The sequence below is a fragment of the Mirounga angustirostris genome, unplaced genomic scaffold (assembly GCF_029215605.1).
Source record: "Mirounga angustirostris isolate CCGP_5_RB_7025 unplaced genomic scaffold, mMirAng1.0.hap1 SCAF_6, whole genome shotgun sequence".
In the NCBI taxonomy this organism is placed as follows: domain Eukaryota; kingdom Metazoa; phylum Chordata; class Mammalia; order Carnivora; family Phocidae; genus Mirounga; species Mirounga angustirostris.
The window spans coordinates 48,843,006-48,865,450 of record NW_026991714.1 but is presented as its reverse complement, the minus strand read 5'-3'; the positions used below and the strand labels follow the sequence as shown (position 1 = coordinate 48,865,450).

General features: G+C 37.1%; 1 protein-coding gene and 1 pseudogene across 5 annotated transcripts in view; both read left to right on the top strand.

The window, feature by feature from the left end:
- Positions 1 to 22,445, top strand: part of RASAL2 (RAS protein activator like 2) — a 359,788-nt gene that overhangs the window by 4,984 nt on the left and 332,359 nt on the right. The window lies entirely within an intron of this gene.
- LOC123847295 (U2 spliceosomal RNA) lies at positions 14,081 to 14,303 on the top strand (annotated as a pseudogene).

Genomic DNA, 22,445 nt, shown 5'->3' with positions numbered 1-22,445 from the left:
GCTTTCTGGTAAACAATGAGAACATTAAAATTAACTACTTTACCATGAATGGACGGCAAGTGCAGGACACTGGGAGACATTGAAGATGCCAGTCTCTGTTAGTGCCTGCATTGGAGCTTTGCAGCCATCAGCACAACGGGTCTGCGAGTGTATGCGCAGATGTGCCCTTGGATAGCTAGAGGGGAAATAAGTTATCACACTAAAGTGCTCACCAAGCAGTCATATGGTTTTGATTTTAATAGTATAAGCAGGACTTATCTAAAATATTCACTTAATAAAATAAATAACATCAACATTATTGCTTACCGTTAAGCTAGTATATAGCTCATTGTTTATTGATGACTGATAGGGATCTGCTGGAAATTTTCCAAAGGCTGGTACTATTTCAGCAAGCAGAACAGAAAAAGAATTAATCATACTGCATCATATACCATATAATTCTGGAAATGTGACAAATGAGAATTTGGTAAGAATTTCTCATGAACTCCATATGAGTTGATGGGGGACAGTTTTCCCTGTTTGTAGTAAATAATTTTGCTTATGTTTCATGAATTAAGTCAAAGGATGAGATAGGTTTCATTGCATTTTTAGAGAATATGCCTCTATATTTACTTAAAACATTGTAACCAGTAACAAGTCTAAGAAGTTGTTTCATTTTGGTGCATATGAAGATGTCACTAATTCATTGGCCTTATAAGGAATGTTCTTAACATAATTAACTTTGAATATTCTCAGTGAATCACTCATTCTTACATGTCTTAAATATGTACCCCATGCTTGACTTCTGTTTTGTATTAATGTGTGGATGAATGAAATTGTTCAAGTTTTGTGTGCTCTAGCTACTTGATTGCTTGAAGAAAATCAGTGAATGTGTACTCAGTACATCCCAAAACATGTTCGTGTTACTTAAGTGTTTTAATTTCCTCAAATACTATACATTGAACTTTTATAATGATTATTAATATTTTAGCAATTCTTGGGATTGTAAGCTTGAGTTCAGTACTTAGGATGTGGCATTAGCTTTGAAGGTTGATACGTTAATTTCTCAATACATTTTATGTACATTAGGAGTAGACAGTTGTTCACTGAAACGAGACAGAACTATCGAGAATGCCTAGGAGTATACTGTTTATTTTAAATTATATTGATTTCAAATAGCCCCCCCTTTTTTTTCCTTTGAGAGAAAATTAGTATATCTCATTTAAATTGTGTGTTCTGTTAATGTTAGAGACATGTACAATTTCCTTTATCATATCTTAGTATTTTTCTACCCTCTATCATGTTGGTCTATTGCTATTTCATTTTCAAAGAATGAAAATATTTTTGAAGAATAGAACTATACATAATCTCTTTTCCATAACCGTTAGGACTAGAGTGCTTCAGAATTCAAAATTTTTTTGATTTTAGAAAATAGGGTGTGTGTGTACACAGTGACATAACCCTCTTAATGGGTCTGGAGCAACATCCAGGAATCAATCATATTAATACTCCTGTAGTTAAGTAAAAATCCACACTAAGTATGGTTTAAGACTATAAATAGTGTTATGTCAGTGAGGGTCAGATTTTACTGCTAAACAAGTTATGAAGAAAGTGTTTTCGGGCGCCTGGGTGGCTCAGATGGTTAAGCGTCTGCCTTCGGCTTAGGTCATGATCCCAGGGTCCTGGGATCGAGTCCCATATTGGTCTCCCGGCTCAGCGGGGAGCCTGCTTCTCCCTCTGGCCCTCTCCCCTCTCATGCTGTTTCTCTCTCGCTCGCTCTCTAAAAAATAAATAAAATCTTTAAAAAAAAAAAAAAAGTGTTTTCAGAGCTTTTTGGATTTAGGAATTAGAGGTATGGAATTGAGGATATGTACAAATATTCTGACATAGATAATGCAAAGTTCTAGAATGCACCTGTTTGAGAATAGTTCACTTATAAAGAGTGCCTTTATCTTTTCTACATCATAAAATTCAGTGCATGTACTTTAAAAAATGATGTACAATTGTGTCTTATTATGTTGAATGAAATAAATTTCTCTGATTTGCTAAGGAAAAAAAGGAATTCACATGACAAAGCACATAGGTTTTACTGAGATTACTAAGGAAGTGGTGGCAGGGCAGTGGTTTCTAATGCTTTCTTTCATTAGAAAGAAGGATGAGGTAAGTTGAAGCAGAGGGTTTATGTAATTGTTCTTTGCAGTTGCTCTCTTCAGTGGCACAGAGTGATTTGATCACCTTTTAAAGTAGGTGAACCACAAAAAAGCATTCAACTAATGCCTGAGTTAATCCAGAAAAAATTCAGTTGTCTGCTCCCTTGTCCCTCCCTTTTGGAATAACTTTTAAGTAACAGGAGAGGTGTTTGGTCTTGTTAACCAGGAGGAGGAGTTTGAAGTGTGCTGAGGGCACTACTGAAATTGCTTCACCCTGTCTTGGCAGAGGGATAATTGCTCTCTGATGTTTGTAAAAACCCCTTTCTTCCCGAAGGCTATCAAGTGCTTCGCAAGACCTGTAGGGAGAGAACCCCTGACAAATTTAATGTAGCTTATTTTCTTTTTTCTTTTTTTTTTTTAAAGATTATTTATTTATTTGAGAGAGAGAGAGAATGAGAGAGAGCGAGTACATGAGAGGGGGGAGGGTCAGAGGGAGAAGCAGACTCCCTGCTGAGCAGGGAGCCCGATGCGGGACTTGATCCAGGGACTCCAGGATTATGACCTGAGCTGAAGGCAGTCGCTTAACCAACTGAGCCACCCAGGCGCTCTGTAGCTTATTTTCTAATGAGAAGGCAGCCATCAAGAAGTACCTGATATGCAAGTGGTAGAGAAGAAGATGTGCTGAGGTCCAGGTAGTAAGTAGTATTAGTGGGTCTGCTGTAAACAAAATTAAAATTGAACCCTTGAAGGCATGACTAAACTTCATTTGCTAGGCTGTGATACAGAATTTCTCATCTTATCTCTATAGCAGGTTTGGATGTTAGGAGTCAGAGTTTTGTCTTCCCACCAAGTGTTGGTTACATTAATTCATTGCCCGAGTCTCCTTTGCTCATAAGAGTCCAATTTAGATCCTGATTGCATTCTTATGCCTCCATAAATTGTCTTCAGCATTGCTCAAGTTCTGTTCATATTGTGTCATTTTCAGTAGGCTTTCTAAAAGTACCCCTTACCCGACTCCTGAGTTGAAAAGACTGGTAATACTTGCAGATACTGTTTGGGAGAGCAAAAATTTACAAAGGAAAATATTTGACATAAGGCAAGAAAACAAAATTCAAAAGAATAGTGTGGAAAGTTAAAGAAAACTTTAAAGTTGATAGTCCTAAATATTTTCAAAACAATCCTTTAAGTTACCTCATTGAGGAAACTGGATCAGGAAGTTTAGCTTATTCCCAAAATTGGAGACAAATTCCACAGTTTGTCAGGATTAGAACTCTAACCTCAGATTCCTCAGCCTCCTGTTTTAGCTTTTAGATCTTACTGCTTTCCCTTAGGGAGATGGCCTTTCAAAACTGAAGGTCAGGAAAACTGGACAGTGAGAAATACCAGATTGTTAGTTTCACAGTCTTTAAGGGAAATGCTGGAAGTACCATTACCTAGGTAACAGAAAACAAAAATGGACAAAACATCCAGAAAGTAGGAGGATGAGAATAATCTCATAATGTGATTGTTAAGAGGTAGAGCAGAGGACAGATTAAATATTTTTCATCTCTAAATTTTTTATCCATAAATTCTTTATTCTGTAATTGGAAGTAATGTTTTAAGGAAATTTGAATGTTTCATTTATGATGCTTAGAAACCTGGATAATACCTAATAAGTTTCTGCCTTTTTAAATTTCTGACCTCTCTGATTCATAGCATTAAAAAATTAATACCTTTTTTCTTATTATGAGTATAATAGTGCTTAATGAATTTGAATTATAGGAAAAGCCAAAGAAAATTAAAGTCACCTGTAATTACACCTCTCAGATATAACTGTTCTTTTAATATTTTGTTGTATTTTATCCTTGTCTTTTCTGTGCAAAAATTGTACTTTTTTGTATGTATTTGGTATCATTGCATATTATTTTAAATCCTCCCTTGTTTCTTTTTTTTTTAAAAGATTTATTTATTTGACAGAGAGAGAGCGAGAGCAGGAACACAAGCAGGGGGAGTGGGAGAGGGAGAAGCAGGCTTCCCGCCAAGCAGGGAGCCCGATGTGGGACTTGATCCTAGGACCCTGGGATCATGACCTGAGCCGAAGGCAGACGCTTAACGACTGAGCCACCCAGGCGCCCTATCCTCCCTTGTTTCTAACAGTGTATTTTCTTAGGTTTTTAAAAAAGTTTAAAACTTTTTCAAATATGTTTTTATTTTTAAATTTAATTAAAAACATAGGTAAACATTTCCATCTTTCAATATTCAAAAGACATAAAAAGATATTCCGTGAGATCTCTGTCACCCCTCCTCCATACCCCTCACTTACCATCTGGCAGGCAATCATTGTTCACTCCACACAATCAATAAATGTTTGAAATTCTTGTGTATGCTCAGCATACCTATTCCTTGCCCAGAGAAACAGATAAATAGATATGTAAAAACTCCACCGAGAGTGGGGTCCAAGAAATTTCGTTCACAAAAATGTAAGGTCATGTTTTTTTCAAGGTTAGTGAATGGACTGGAGCAGGCCCGCAAAGGAAGTTGGCTGGGAGTTCTGGGGGTCTGGAGCCAGTTGTTAATTGCTTTATATCTGAATTGATATTATAATAGTTTTTATTGTGTATATTGCTTTTTTCTCCTTTTTTATACAAATGATAACCCGTTAAAGGAATTTATCTGCACCTTGTGTTATTCCTGCCTCACATCCCCTCTCTCTACACACTTACTAATATATTTTTGACATAGTTTCCTGTCAGTTTGTAAAGCAGTTCCTCATTCTTTTTGTGGCTATATAATGCCTGAATGAATCATAATTTATTTAACCAATCCCCAAGTTTTCCTGGTACAAGTGATAATACAGTGAATAATCTTGAATATAAGCCATTTTGCTTGTGTATGAATATTTTTGTAAGAAAGTTCATAGGATCGCTAGGTCAAAGATATGTGTACTTGTGATTTTGAAAGATATTTCCAAATTGCTCTTGTTATAGGTTGTAACTATTTCTATTTTGCCAGCAGTGTATGAGAATGCCTATCTCTCTACACATAGGGAATTATCAAGAATTTTTGAATATGACAATCTAATTGATGAAAATAGTTTTAAATTTAATTTTTCATATCTCTTACATTGATTGTCTTACAGAGCCATTTAAATACATCCTTTTCTGTGAATTGTACATATCTTTTGCCCATTTTTATTGGGTTGTTGGATCTTTTTCCTAGTGATTTGTAGGAACTCCTTATTAAATAAGGAAGCTTTTATCTGTAATGAGTTGCCAGTATTTTCATTTGTCTTTTCTTTCCCTCTCTATAAGAAAATTATTTTCATGAAGTTGAATGTATTCGCTCTTTTATGGCTCTTTGTTTTTATGTTATAGTTAGCATGGCCTTTCCTATTCTGAGGTTATAAAATAATTCTTCCATGGTTTGTCAAGTACTTCTTTGTTTTCATTTTTTATACTTAAATCTTTGAACCATTTGGAATTCATCCTGCTATAAGGTGTGAGATACAGATACAATTTCATTTTTAGAAAGATGGCTTTCCAGTTGTCCTAACACCATTTGTTGAATAACTCATCTTTTCTCCACTGGTTTAAGATGACTTCTCTATCCTTTGGTAGACTACCATTTATATGTTTTGTTTCTTTCAAGATTTTCTACTCTATTCTGTTGGTCTGTCTATATTGATGTGTCAGTATCACACTGTTTTATTACTAAGCCTTTATAATATGAAAACATAATTTGTTAATGAGTATAATTTAATATAACTTATTTAACCACTATCCTATTTTAGACATTAACATTTTCCCAAATTTGTATATTAATAGTCTACTGATTGTCTTTGTGCACAAGTCTTTGAATTGAACTTCTCACTGTTCCCTTAGGCTGAATTACTAGAAGAGTATGTCTTTATTTATTTATTTTTTTAAGATTTTATTTATTTATTTGACAGAGAGAGACACCGCGAGAGAGGGAACACAAGCAGGGGGAGTGGGAGAGGGAGAAGCAGGCTTCCCGCCAAGCAGGGAGCCCGATGTGGGGCTCGATCCCAGGACCCTGAGATCATGACCTGAGCCGAAGGCAGACGCTTAACGACTGAGCCACCCAGGTGCCCCGAAGAGTATGTCTTTAAAGGCCTGAGACTTGGTACCAAATTGGTGTGACCTTCCTGGAAAGCAATTCCTACCACAAATATATGAAATTATGGCCTGTAATTTAAATCCTACTTCTGTATTGCTACTTTCACAGTAGCAATTTTTGCGTATCTTTCATATAGTGCCTTAAGCATTATTTAGCACGTATTAAAAGTCCTCAGAGGGGCGCCTGGGTGGCTCAGTTGGTTGGGCAACTGCCTTCGGCTCAGGTCATGATCCTGGAGTCCCAGGATCGAGTCCCGCATCGGGCTCCCTGCTCGGCAGGGAGCCTGCTTCTCCCTCTGACCCTCCCCCCTCTCATGTGCTCTCTCTCTCTCATTCTCTCTGTCTCAAATAAATAAATAAAAAATCTTTAAAAAAAAAAAAAAGTCCTCAGAGTTCTAATGCTAATAACACTGCCCTTCAAAAAATGGAGTTGTTTTTTTCCAGTGGTATTCCTTTTCATTAATGGCATATTTCCAAATGAAAGAGGGAAGGGCATGAGTATAGAGTCAAGCAGTTGGTCTGCTAAGGGTCAAATCCATGACTGTGGCTTTATTTATACTATTAGAGTCCAACTGAAATAACCTGACATAGACACATAATGGTTCAAATACTCTAAGAACATAGTTGGTGGCTTTCCTCTCAGCTCTTGGTGTCCTCCTTCTACTCTTTGTTTTTCAGAGTATTAAGAAGGAAGTGACATTCATGAAAATTCTTTTTTCTTTTTTTTTTTTTTAAAGATTTATTTATTTATTTGACAGAGAGAGTACAAGCAGGGGAAGCAGCAGAGGGAGAGGTAGAAGCAGACTCCCCGCTGAGCTGCGGGGCTTGATCCCAGGACCCTGAGATCATGACCCAAGCCGAAGGCAGATGCTTCACCAACTGAGCCACCCAGGCGCCCCCAAAATTCTTTTGAACATGTTTTGAATATAAGTTCATTTAGTTTTAGCTGGATGAACCGACTAAGGTGTATGTCTTATATAGTACTGTGTTAAGGACTGAGGTTTTAGCATGGCTTTTATTTAGGTATATTCTAGGGAGGTTTATTATGTCACACAAAGCCTAATTCAAGGAATGGCAACGAGAATTAACATTAATGACAAAATTAACTGAAAATCTTTTCTTCAGAAAAAAAAGGGTAGGAAAATGAATTAGACTCTGGAAAATCATAGTTTATATAGACAACTAATTAACCAAAAAAATTTTTTTAAGTACTTTTTTAAGAGCAGATTTAGATTCACAGCAAAATTGAGAGGAAGGTGTGGAGATTTACCATATATTCCTTGTCCCGACATCTGCATAACCTCCCCGAATATCAACATCTCTGGCCAGAGTGACACATTTGTTACAGTTGATGAACCTACATTAACACATCATTATCAGGCAAAGTCTGTAGTTCATACTAGGGTTCACTCTTGGTGTATAAATTTTGTGGGTTTGGACAAATGAGTGACATGTATCTACTATTTTAGTATCATACAGAATCAATCAATCTTTCTTTTTCTCCTTTATTTTCCTTTCTTTTCCTTATATTCTTTTCCTTCCTTTCTTCCATCCTCCTTCCTTCCCTCCTTTTGATTTTATTTTTTAAGTAATCTCCATACCAACATGGGGCTCCAACTCACAACCCCGAGATCAAGAGTGGCATGCTCCATTCACTGAGCTGCCAGGTGCCCCTCCTACAGAATATTTTCACTGCCTTTATCCTCTGTGCTCTGTTTATTCATCTCTTCATATCCCCTACCCCCTACCCATGGCAACCACTGATATTTTTACTGTCGCTATAGTTTGCCTTTTCCAGAATTCTATATAGTTGGAATCATACCCACATTTTCTTTTATCAGTTAGCTGTTTTATTTAGCATGTATTATATAATCATAAGCTTGCCTTACTAAGTCAGAAAGGAGCAAACTTAGAAAGGAACAAAGTAGTTTAACTTTTGACAATGATATAGAGCAGTTTGGAAGTGAAACTAGGAATCCTGTACCTAGTTAATATTTGTGGAGGCTTGTAGGAAATTTTGTTTAGATTAAATTTGGGCAGGATATAAAATATAAATATCTTGCTCCCATGATTCCCTTAGGCTTCACTACATACACTTCTTTGTATTTGTAAATTTTTTTTTTTTTTAAGATTTTATTTATTTGAGAGCAAGCGAGAGAGTCAGTGAGAGAGAAAGAGAGAACATGGGCAGGGCGGAGGGTAGAGGGAGAGGGAGGGACTCAATCCCAGGACCCTGGGATCATGACCTGATCCAAAGGCAGACGCTTAACAGACTGAGCCACCCAGGGGTCCTATATTTGTAAACTTCAAGAATGCCTCTGAATGAGGAAACCCAAGGCCTTTATAACGCATGTTCCAATTTTGAAATGGGCTAGTTTTTCCCAGGTGGTTGGTGATAAGTTTGTAGCAACAAACAGACCTTGAAAAAGATGGCCAGGACAATACTAACAAAAGACATGTTTTGATATCTAAGAAAAAACTCTCTTTAGTATTTTCTGGTTTCATAAAAACTTCATAGTTTTCCTTTTTATAGACATGAAGATTTATATGACTATTTTTTAATCTAGCTTGATAACATGGTTAAGAAAGAACAGCATCATCTGTGGTGATTCCTATTAAAATAGAAAGGTAATCCAGAAGATTTGATAGGGCCATATTTCTTGCTGTTTTGTTTAAGTCAGAAAGTCTTAAGAGGAAATTTTTAGTTAGTTGCACTTTATGTTTTTGGTATAAATCTTGATTGTCAGGCCAGAGTGTCACCTTGAAGAGGTGTTACTGTGTTATAGCTATTGGCCAGTAATCTTTCTTTTTCTGAAACTTAACTAACAATGATGTTTCTCTTATATAATCAATAATGTTATTCCATTTACTTGTAAGCATATTATATAAAATTATGTTTTTACAAATTTTTCCTGCAATCTGAAATAGCCTGTTTTTTTTTTTTTCTTTCAACAAATTTATGAAACATGGTAAGTCTTTATTTTTGGGGGGAGGTAGTCATGAAATAGTTAATGCTTTAAAGATTCTTGGTGAAGTAAGATTAGAATCTGGGTAAGGTTGGAATCAGTTCCAATCCAGTACCTTTTTTGTTTTTTTTAAAAGATTACCCTATCTTTATTATCTAAGTTCATAATTACTGTTTCCAATTTAATATATTTGTGTTAAAATGTATCACAAGCTGTTTAAAGTAGCATTTTAATTCTTTTCTAAGTTGTTTTAGAGTTTAGCAGTAGGTCTTATTAATGCTCTCTGCCTCTTTCAGAGTTATGTAGTTAAGAATGGATATCGAGTTCTTCTTTGGTGAACTGCAGCAATAAAAGTGAAAATGCTTGATAGAATAACCAGTAGATTCTTTTTGTGTGTGTGTGGTAAAATATACATACTAAATTTCATTTTAACCATTTGTAAGTGTACAATTCAAATACAGTCCTGGGGCACCTGGCTGGTTCAGGCTGTGGACCATGGGACTCTTGATCTTGGGGTTGTAAGTTTGAACCCCACGTTGGGTATAGAGATTACATAAAAATAAAATTTTAAAAAGGTTATTTTTAAAAATACAGTCACAATGTTGTGTAATCCTCAGCACTATCTATACTCAAATTATTTTCATTATCCCCAACAAACACTCTGTACCTGGTAAACAATAACTGTCCTTTTTCCCCTCCTGGTAACCTCTATTCTACTTCCTGTCTCTATGAATTTGTCTATTCTAGGTACTTCATACAAGAAGAATTATACAATATTTTTCCTTCTGTGTCTGGCTTATTTCACTAAACAATGTCTTCAAGGTGGCATGTATCATCCTTGTAGCTTATATAAAAATTTCATTCTTTTAATGGCCAAATAATTTTCCATTGTAAGTATATATAACATTTTGTTTATTCATCTGTTGGTGGATACTGGGTTGTTTCCACCTCTTGGTTATTGTGAATAATGCTTCTATGAACACTGGTGTGCAAATATCTCATTGAGAAGTTGCTTTCAGTTTTTTTGGATATGTACCTAGGAGTAGAATTGCTGGATCTTATGGTAGTTTTGTTTAACCTTTCGAGAAACAGCCAAACTTTTCCACAGTATCTGTACCCTTTTATATTCCTACCAGTAATACACAAGGGTTCCAGTGTCTCCACATTCTTGCTCACACTTATTTATTGTTATTTTCCATTCTTTTTGATTATAGCCATCTTAGTAGGTGTGAAGTGGTATCTCATTGTGGTTTTGATTTTCATTTCCCTAATGATTAGTGGTGTTGAGTATCTTTTCATGTGTTTATTGACTATTTTTAGATTTTATTTGGAAAACTGTCTTTTCAAATCCTTGTTTTATATTAGTTCTTAGTCGATATATTTGTATTTTTTAAATTGTCAGTAATAGTGTTAATTATCCCATACACTAATCTTAACTCTAGTAATGGGGCCATTCATGAGCATAATTATAGCAGCAACAATAATGACAAAGTAAAACTTCTTGGGTGCTTATGATGAGCCAGGCACAGTTCTGGGTGCTTTATGCCTATGAATTTATTTAATCTTCATGAATACCCTATGAAGTAAATACTTTTATTACCCTCATTTTGTAGATGAGGAATCAGAGTCATAGAGTTGTAAAGGAACTTGCTCATGGTGTATAGGAAGTAAGTGGCTGATGTGGGATTTGAATCCAGGCAGTTCGCTCTTGAGTTACGTTCTTTTTTTTTTTTTTTAAAGATTTTATTTATTTATTTGACAGAGAGAGACACAGCAAGAGAGGGAACACAAGCAGGGAGAGTGGGAGAGGGAGAAGCAGGCCTCCCGCAGAGCAGGGAGCCCGATGTGGGGCTTGATCCCAGGACCCTGAGATCATGACCTGAGCCGAAGGCAGACGCTTAACCGACTGAGCCACCCAGGCGCCCCTTGAGTTACATTCTTAACTACTATATAATTTGGCTTCACACCTATAAAAAATTCAAACTGTTACTATAAAAGCATAAAGTGTGATGTTTGTTAATTTGAACCTTGAACCTGTAGTTTACCTATGTGTTTTATATACCACCGTAACTGTAAACTGATGACATTTGATCTGCTGGATATGCTTTGGGTGTTACAATGTTTCTGAATATCTTTGTAGAATTGTCCAAGTTTTATTAACTGTATACAACATGAGAAAGCTGTATGTGGATGAATAGTATGATATTTCTTTCTTTTTTTTTTTTTTTAGAGAGAGAAAGAGAGCACATGGCTGGGAATGAGGAGGGGCAGAGGGCGAGGGAGAATCCTAAGCAAGCTCCACACTCAGTGTGGAGCCCAAAGGGGGGATTGGTCTCACGACCCTGAGATCGTGACCTGAGCTGAAATCAAGAGTTGAATGCTTAACTGACGGAACCATCCAGGCACCCCATGATATTGCTATATTTAAAAAAAGTTAAGCCTGTTAGCTAACTAAAATTTATGTATTTTTAGCAGTAATACAAAATAGGAAAATTGTTTTTTAAATAAAAGAATGCCTTTCTAGGCCTGTTGTTTGTTTGATCGAGACACTGAGAATCCTGAAATTTAAGAGACCACACGGTCTTAAGAACCATGGGTTGTATTCATTTGGGACGTAGCTTTATTTATTCCGGGATTTACATTTCAGGTGGCTCTCCACTTTAATATCATTAATTCTAAAAAGAGGATCTGCTTTCATAGAGCCAGGTAAAACCAAATATTGATCAGAGTTTGGCCAGATAGCAGATATTTTAGGATATTTATAGAATTCACATGTGCTTCTCTAAAAGCCCAGGAACAGTGGCCTCTTGATGGATCTTACCTGCTTTCCTCTTAGTTCCTCTTGAACCTGGCTATCCTTGTGGTACATATGCTTTATAATTTTAATCTATCCTGAAGTTTGTATTTCAAGGACTCAGAAACTTAAAGGATGATTTATACATGGTAAAATGTGTGAATTGGTTCTGAAATTTAACTTCTTTCCTACTAATTGTAATTTCTCAAAATCTGGGATTTTTTTTTTTTTGAGCTATGGACAATGTAGCAAGGGGAAGTGAGGTATAGTCTTAAGTTCTGATCAGTTCATCTTTTTTTTTTTTTAAAGATTTTTATTTGAGAGAGAGAGAGCATGAGTGGGGGTGGGGTGGTTAGAGGGAGAAGGAAAGGGAGAAGGAGAAGCAGACTTCCCGTTGAGCAGGGAGCCCTGATTCAGGGCTTGATCCCAGGACCCTGGGATCATGACCTGAGCTGAAGACAGATTCTTAACTGACTGAGCCACCCAGGTGCCCCGAGTTCATACATCTTTAAAAATATGAGTTCATATGATGTTTTTGATATGCAACTGTACATATTTAAAGTATAATTTGATGGGCTTTGAAATATGTTAGTAACTGTGCAACCATCACCACAATCAAGAAAATGAGCATCTAGTTCCTCTGAAAAGTTTCCTTGCCTCCCTTTGTAATCTGACTGCCCCATCCCTCCTACCACATGACCAGATAAACAGTAATATGCTTTCTGTCTTTATGGATTAGTTTAGGTTTTCAAGAATTTTGAATAAATGGAATCATACAGTATATACTTATTTCTAGTCTGGCTTCTTTTGTTCAGAACATTTTGAGATTCATCCATGTTATTTCACATATCAGTAGTTAATTTCTTTGTATTGCTGAGTAGTATTGAATTCCATTGGCTATTCCATAATTATTTATCAGTTCACCTTATTTATTTATTATTTTAGAGGAAGAGAGCATGTGCATGTGGGGGTGAGGGTGGAAGGGAGAGAGTGAATCTCAAGCACAATCTGCTGAGCATAGAACCCCATGCAGGCTGAGAGGAAATCAAGAGTCGGACACTTAAGTGACTGAGCCACCCAGGCACGCCTATTGGTTCACCTTTTGATGAACATTTGGGTTGCATTTTTTTGACTATGACAAATAAAGCTTTTGTGAACATTTGTATACAAGTCTTTTTTTTTTTTTTTAAAGATTTTATTTATTTGAGAGAGAAAGAATGAGACAGAGAGAGCATGAGAGGGGGGAGGGCCAGAGGGAGAAAATCTTTGTGATCTAGGGCTACATGAAGATTTTCTTTTTCTTTTTATTAAAGTTTATTTATTTTTAGTAAGTCTACATGCAATGTGGGGCTCAAACTCATGCCCCTGAGATAAAGATTTCTGAAATAAAAACCAAAAGCACAACCCACAGAAGGAAAAAAAAAATCAACATCATCAAAATTCACCCAGGCACCCAATTACTATAATTTTATAATAAGTTTTGAGGTCAGGGATGCCTGGGTGGATCAGTCGGTTAAGCAGCTGCCTTCGGCCTGGGTCATGATCCCAGGGTCCTGGGATTGAGTCCCACATCGGGCTCCTTGCTCAGCAGGGAGCCTGCTTCTCCCTCTCTCTCCCTCTGCTTGTGCTCTCTCTGTCAAATAAATAAAATCTTTAAAAAAAAAAAAAAGTTTTGAGGTCAGGTATAAATCCTCTAACTTTGTTTTTCTTTTTAAAAGCTATTTTGGCCAGGGCGCCTGGATGGCTCAGTCAGTTAAGTGTCTGACTGTCAGTTCCGGCTCAGGTTGTGATCTCAGGGTTGTGATTATCTCTCTCCCTACCCCTCTACACCCCCCTCCCCCGCCCTCCTCACCCCCCCCCCCCATATGCGTGCATTCTCTCTCTCTCAAATAAATAAGTATATAAAATTTTTAAAAAAGAAAAAAGTTATTTTGGCTAGTCTAGTCATTTGCCATGCCCATATAAATTTTAGAGTCAGTCTGCTAGGGGATTAATATCATAACAATATCAAGTCTTTCAATTCAGTACATGTCTCTATTTTGTCTTTAATTTCTCTCTACAAAGTTTTCAGTATATATTGCTTCTCGGCCTTTTGGCTAAGATCAAGTGTAGTGTCTGTTCTTATCAGTTTAAAGTTTTCGGTATACGGTCTTGCACATTTTTGGTTAAATTTGCCCCTGAGTATTTCATAGTTTTGATAATATTACAGCTTGTATGATTTAAAAAAATTTAATTCAATTATTTGTAGCTAGTATACAGAATAATAGATTTTTGCATTTCATTTTGTATTCTACAGACTTGCTAATAAACTCATTTGCTATCTCTAGTGAATTTTTTTGTAGATTAAATTGGCTTTTCTGTATAGGGAATCATATATATTCTCTGCATATAAAGACAGTTTTACTTCTTTTCCAAACAGGATGCCTTTTATTATTTTTTCTTGCCTGATTACATTGGCTAGAACTTTCAGGATGATGCTTAATAGAAATGATGGGAGCAGACATCCTTTCTTCTTTTAGCTGAAAAATGTTCAGGGACTCCTGGCTGGCTCAGTAGAGCACGTGACTCTTGATCTCTGGGTCATGAATTCAAGCCCCACATTGGGCGTAGAACTTACTTTTAAAAAAAGAAAAAAAAGAAAAAATTTTCAGTCTTTTACCATTTAAGTGTGATGTTAGCTTTGGTTTTTTTGTTGTTGTTGTTTTTCTGTAAGATGCCCTTTATCAATTTGAAGACGTTTTCTTCTGTTCCTAGTTTCTTAAGAGGGTTGTTTTTTGTTTATTAAATCAGGAATGGATGTTGAATTTTTTTGTGAAATGCATTTTCTTTATTGAGATGATCATATATTTTTTCTTTTAGTCTTTTAATATTAATTACATTGGTTTTTTTTTTTAAGATTTTATTTATTTATTCAACAGAGAGAGAGACAGCGAGAGAGGGAACACAAGCAGGGGGAGTGGGAGAGGGAGAAGCAGGCTTCCTGCCGAGCAGAGAGCCCGATGCAGGGTTCGACCCCAGGACCCTGAGATCATGACCTGAGCCGAAGGCAGACGCTTAACGACTGAGCCACCCAGGCGCCCCTACATTGATTTTTTTTTAAAAAAGATTTTATTTTTATTTGAGACAGCATGACCTGGTGAGGGGTGGGGGGCAGAGGGAGAGGGAGAAGCAGTGGCAGGGAGCCCAGCACGGGGCTTGATCCCAGGACCCCAGTTCCATGATCTGAGCCAAAGGCAGACGCTTAACCAACTGAGCCACCCAGGCACCCCTAATTACACTGACTTTTGAAACTAACTTGCCATTCTGGCATAAACCTTACTTGGTCATGTGTTGTTAACCTTTTTATGTGTTGCTTAATTTGTCTGATTTGTTTTGCTAAAATTATGTTAAATAATTTTGCATCTATATTCATGGAAAAAATACTGGTTTGTGGTTTTCTTTTGATATCTCTGGCTTTGGTTTCAGAATGTGCTGAAATCATAGTATGCATTGTAAGGTATTACTTTCATGTTTAATTTTCTGCAAGAGTTTGTGTAGAATTGGTACTATTCCTTGTACATTTGTTAAAATTCATCAGAGAAGCCATCTGGACTTTGACTTCTCTTTGTGGGAAGATTTTTCACTTCAAATCCAATTTCTTTAATAGATATAAGGTCATTTATTGTTTGTGTCTTTGTAGGATTATGTCAGTTTTGTCTCAGTTGTCAAATGTATCAGCATAAAATGTTCATAGTATTTCCTTATTTATTTTATTTTATTTTAAGATTTTATTTATTTATTTATTTGAGACAGAGAGAATGAGAGAGAGAGAGCACATGAGAGGGGGGAGGGTCAGAGGCAGAAGCAGGCTCCCTGCCGAGCAGGGAGCCCGATGCGGGACTCGATCCAGGGACTCCAGGATCATGACCTGAGCCGAAGGCAGTCGCTTAACCAACTGAGCCACCCAGGCACCCTATTTTATTTTTTTTAAAGATTTTATTTATTTATTTGGCAGAGACAGTGAGAGAGGGAACACAAGCAGGGAGAGTGGGAGAGGGAGAAGCAGGCTTCCTGCGGAGCATGGAGCCCGATGCGGGGCTCGATCCCAGGACCCCGGGATCATGACCTGAGCCGAAGGCAGACGCTTAATGACTGAGCCACCCAGGCGCCCCAGTATTTCCTTATTTTAGTATCTGTAGAATCTCTAACAATGTTACTTCTTTCATTCCTGATATTGTAAATTTGTGTCTTATATATTTTATCCCCCATCAGTCTGGTTTAGGTTTATCAATTTTACTGATCTGAGAATCAGCTTTCGGTTTCATTGCCTTTTTAAATTTCTTTTCTTTGTTTTTAATTTCATTGATTTCTCTTCTGATCCTTTTTTCTTTTCTTCTGTGTACTTTGGGTTTCATTTGTCATTCCTTTGCTTGCTAGTTTGTTAGTGTAGAATCTGAGGCCAATGATTTGAGACCTTTCCTCTTTTCTAGTAAAGGCATTTTCTTTCTTTCTTTTTTTAAGATTTTTTATTTATTTGACAGAGAGAGCACAATCAGGCAGAGTAGCAGGGAGCCTGCTTCCCCCTCTCATTTCTCTTTCATTATTGTTTTTGGGGCACCTGGGTGGCTTGGTCGTTAAGCATCTGCCTTCAGCTCAGATCATGATCCCAGGGTACTGGGATCGAGCCCCACATCGGACTCCCTGCTCTGCGGGAAGCCTGCTTCTCCCTCTTCCACTCCCCCTGCTTGTGTTCCCCCTCTCGCTGTGTCTCTCTCTGTCAAATAAATAAATGAAATCTTTAAAAAAAATATATTGTTTTTGACCCATGAACTATGTAGAAGTATGTTATATAATTTTCAGGTATTTAGGGTTTTCCAGCTATCTTTTTATTACTGATTTCTGATTTGTGGTCAACAATATACTTTGTATGATTTGAATCCCTTTAAATTTACCGAGACTTGTTTTATGGTCCAGAATGTAGTATACACTTAATATGTATTTTTTGCTGTGGAGTGTTTTATTAACATCTATTATGTCTAGTTGGTTGATAGTATTGTGCAAATCTATATTCTTCCTGGTTTTCTATTAGTTATTGAGAGAGATTTATTGAAGTCTTTGGCTGTAATTGTGGATTTGTCAATTTTTTCCTGCAGTTCTACCAGGTCTTACTCCATATATTGACACTTTATTAGGAGCATTGGCATTTAGGTGTATTGTATCCTCTTGATGAAGACATAATGTTATGTACTTTATTGTTATAAACTGTCCCTTTATCTCTGGTGATATTCTTTGTTCTGGAATCTGTTTTATCTGAATAATACAGCCAGTCCCACTTTCTTGAGATTTGTGTTAATATTGAATATCTTTTTCCATCCTTTTACTTTTAACCCACTTCATTGTTTATATTTAAAGTCTCCTGGGGCGCCTACGTGGCTCAGTCGTTGAGCATCTGCCTTCGGCTCAGGGCATGATCCCAGGGTCCAGGGATCAAGCCCCGCATCGGGCTCCTTGCTCCATGGGAGGCCTGCTTCTCCCTCTCCCACCCCCCCTGCTTGTGTTCCCTCTCTTGCTGTTTCTCTCTCTGTCAAATTAATAAATAAAATATAAAAAAAAAAAGTCTCCTGTAAGTAGCATAAAATTGGGTTTTGATCTTTTATCTAGTCTTGCAACTGGGGTATTTAGACTATACTTAATATGATTAATTATTTATATTTAATGTGATTGGTTGGGTTTGAATTGAATGGTTGGGTTTAAATCTATCCTACTATTTATTTTTTATTTGTGCTATCTGTTCTTTTCTCTCTTAGTCTTTTAATGCTTTTTGTATTAATTGTGTATTTTTTTGTAATTCTTTCTAGCTTTTTTGTATTATTTTAGTGATTACTTTATAGTATACTTATTTTAGCTTATAACAGTTTAACTTCAAGTGATTTTATACTGTTTCATGTATATGTAAGAACCTTATAACATTATACTCCCATTTCTCACTTTTTGGCCTTTGTGCTATTGTCAGACATTTTACAATACTTATGAAGCTGTTGATGTTGTTTTTGTTTTATCTTTCAGAGAGATTTAATATAAGAAAATAATAATTTTAGTTGCTTTAGGCCAAAGGGCAAATCTAGTCCTTACTAATCCATTTTGGCTGATAGCAGACATCCTTCTATATCTGGTTTGGGCCTGAATAACAACACGTCCAAGGGCAAATCAGTAGTATTCTTTTCTTTCTGCAATTTCAAATCTGGTGTTTGCACATTATCAAGTATGTATGATCTTGAGCTCTGACAAGTTGGGTTTCTTTAGTGCCTTTTACTTTTTCAAAGTCAGTGCTCCAAGGAGGCCACCACATCGCTTTCCTGTCATTCACATAGCTGTCTAACTCAATACAACAAAAAATCTTCATACGCTACTTTAAATTCCTCCAGATATACCACAAACTATTAATGGCACAACCCTGATTACAAATTTCACAGCACATGTCTTCCCGTAAACGGTGGAGTGGAAGTTGGGAATGCTTATTTGACCTGAATAAATCACTGAAATATTTTCTTCCCCTCTTTGAAGGTGCTGATTTTTGGCAAGCAAAGTAAATTTTTCTAGGTTTAGACTAAACTTCCTAAGCTTCTTATTAGCAAGTAATTAGCTACTATACCAGGCTAACTATTAGGTTTAAAAACAGTAATTTTTGCTAAATATATAATGGTAAGCAAAGGTGTGGGGAGCTGGTGAAGGGGCTGCGCTTGGCTCACAGACTACATGGTGTGGTGCAGGCAGTGCAATGCTGTCTATACTTGTTGGTTCACCGTAGATATTTTGACTGAAAAAAAAAAACAAACTGACTTAGGAACAAATATGTATGTTGGCAGGTCTAACCTAAGGTGGCAAAATTATTATTTTTAAGGATTTATTTATTTATTTTAGAGAAGGGGGGAAGAGAGAGAGAGAGCAAGCAAGCAAATAAGCAAGCACAGGGGGAGGGGCAGATGCAGAAGAGAATCTTAAGCAGACTCCCTGCTAAGCGCAGAGCCTGACCCGGGACTTGATCTCACCACCCTGAGATCACAACCTGAGCCAAAACCAAGAGTCAGAAGCTTAACCAACTGTGCCACCTAGGCACCTCCTAAGGCAAAATTATTTATGGGCCCTGTCCTAATAGTGATTATAGTTTGGTCAGGGAAGTAATTATTAAGCAAACACAGAATAAATATATAATTATAATCTTACAAATACTGTATATGAAAGTACATGGTGTCTGTCCTGAGTGTGTATAACTAAATGACCTAATTCAATTTGGGAGAATGGAAAGGGCTTTCTTGAGGAAGTGACTGAGATCTAAAGGGTGAATGGGAGTTAACTAGGTGAAAGGTGTTAGGAATGGGTGAAGTTCTAGGTGGAGAGGTTCCATAGATTGGTGTGCAGCAGAGAGACCAGTCAGAAGGTTATTGCATTTTAGGCAAGAGAGGATGGTAATTTGGGCTAGGGAGATAATGGGCTAGTGGAGAAGAGAGAAGTGGACAGACTTAGGAGATATTTAGGAGGTTAAAATGGATAAGATTTGGTGAAGGATTAGATATGGGACACTCGGTATGGGGAGATATGTCAAGGGTAACTTCTAGTTTAATGGTGAAGAAAGACTGGAGGGATGTTGGTACTATTTACTAAGATACAAGTTTTTTCCCCTAGTGAACTGGAAGCATTTTTTTCTTTCAGAGAAATACGTATTTTATTTAGGGATTTTTCCAAATCCTAGGCATCCTTTAGGACCCAGCACAAATATGACTTCTTTCTTGAAGTCTTTCCTGACATTTCTTTATCTACCTTCCCCTATAGCTAGAAATAACTTTTGTGGGGCGCTTGGGTGGGAGGGTCATTAAAGCATCTGTCTTTGGCTCAGATCATGATCCCAGGGTCCTGGGATCGAGCCCTGCATTAGGCTCCCTGCTCAGCGGGAACCTCTCCCACTCCCCCTGCTTGTGTTCCTGGTCTGGCTATCTCTCTCTCTGTTAAATAAATAAAATCTTAAAAAAAAAAACCAAGAGCTTTTGCCTTCTTTGAACTTCTATTAAACTTTGTTTATATTTCTGTTATGGAACTTTTCATCATCTAACTTGTGTTCTACTTATTTGTGTATGTTTCCTTATTGTTTTGAAAACTGCTTATTGAGGGGCGCCTGGGTGGCTCAGTTGGTTGGGCGACTGCCTTCGGCTCAGGTCATGATCCTGGAGTCCCTGGATCAAGTCCCGCATCGGGCTCCCTGCTCGGCGGGGAGTCTGCTTCTCCCTCTGACTCTCCCCCCCTCTCATGTGCTCTCTCTCTGTCATTCTCTCTCAAATAAATAAATATAATCTTAAAAAAAAAAAAAAAGAAAACTGCTTATTGAAAGGGAGTGTTTTTCATTTTGATAGTTTCATAACTAACAGTAACTGTTTCTTAAATGAACATATACTATGGCCTTATGAAGGTGTGGGTTCCATGAGGGAGTATACTATTTCAGTAAATTAAAAGTCTTGTGTACATTAGGGTATCAACATACAAGAAGAATTCATTAGAGTAATATAATGGTAGAAAGGTCTTTTTTTTTTTTTTCTTTAAAGATTTTATTTATTTATGTGAGAGAGAGATAGCGAGAGCAGGAACACAAGCAGGGGGAGTGGGAGAGGGAGAAGCAGGCTTCCTGACGAGCAGGGAGCCCGATAGGACCCGAACCCAGGACCCTGAGATCATGACCTGAGCCGAAGGCAGACGCTTAACGACTAAGCCACCCTGGCGCCCGAAGTAGAAAGGTCTTCTATGAGTCCATTATTTAGATCATTAACCATTATTAAACTTTATAACTTTTTAAATAAATACTTCAGTTAAATAATACTTTTTAAAAATATGAATACTTTTGTTGAAAGTTTCTTAACAAAACAGGTTGTTAATTTTTATCATTATCGGTTTAATTCATCAGTCTGCAGTTGATGAGCTAAGCATAGGCTAATATAATGCCTAACCTTTGTATAGGACTTATTAACCATTCAAAACATATTCACACATAATATGTCTCAATCTGATCTCATAACAGTCCTGTTAGAGGTTTTTTTTTTTTTTTTTTTAAAGATTTTATTTATTTGAGAGAGAATGAGAGAGAGCGAACACACAAGAGCGGGGAGGGTCAGAGGGGGAAGCAGACTCCCCGCCGAGCAGGGAGCCCGATGCGGGACTCGATCCAGGGACTCCAGGATCATGACCTGAGCCGAAGGCAGTCGCTTAACCAACTGAGACACCTAGGCTCCCAGAGGTAAAGTATTATTGTTCTCATTTTGCAGAGCCATGCCGTATATTGAAGGATACTTTTGAAGACCTTGGAATGAGACTATTTTGTGTTCTCTCTCTCTCTTTTTTTTTAAGGATTTTATTTATTTATTTGTCAGAGAGAGAGAGCACAAGCAGGGGAAGCGGCAGGCAGAGGGAGAAGCAGGCTCCCCGTCAAGCAAGGAGCCCGATGTGCTACTCAATCCCAGGACTCTGGGATCATGACCTGAGCTGAAGGCAGATACTTAACCAACTGAGCACCCAGTCATCCCTGTTTTGTGTTTTTAAAGGTCAAAATAATCTTTTTTACTTTCTTTAGTAGAGTTAACTGGAAGTCTTTGAGAAATAAAGTAACTGATACTGTTTAAATCATAATCTTTTTGATGATTTGACCAGAGTAGCTTTACGGGGTAATATCTCAATCAGTTTCAGTTTCTGAGATGGACTCAACTCTAACCCATTCTGATTAAGTACTGTATGATGTTTTCTTTTTCTTCTTTTTTTTTAAAGATTTTATTTATTTGACAGACACACAGTGAGAGAGGGAATACAAATGGGGGGGGCGGTGGGAGAGGGAGAAGCAGGCTTCTCGCTGAACAGGGAGCCTGATGCAGGGCTCGATCCCAGAACCCTGGGATCATGACCTGAGCCGAAGGCAGACGCTTAACGACTGAGCCACCCAGGCGCCCCTGTATGATGTTTTCATATGTTAGTTAAAAAAGTCCTTAAATGAGTCTTCTAAGTAACTTGTAAACCTGCATTTTAAAATAGATTTACTTATGTTTAAAAATAAAATACACCTCAGTGAAGGAAGTAGCAAAATCTTATAAATAAAACCCAATTAAAATTTGGAATATGACAATATGATTCTTTCAGAGTGTTAACGGATAATCAAAGCAGGATCCCAGCAACCTCCTTTTCCCCAAGTTTTCACAAATCACGTGTTTCATAATACATTTTCAAGTTTTTCCAGGTGAGTGTCATCTGACTTACTGGTCTCTAGTTCCTAAGACTTATCCCTAACTGCTTTTTGAAAATCAGTATGATATTTTCTTTATATAAGATCACCTTCTAAAATTTTGTGAATACATTTTTTAATCTTTTTCCAATTTCCTTTTTTTTTTTTAAGATTTTATTTATTTATTTGCCAGTGAGAGAGGGAACACAA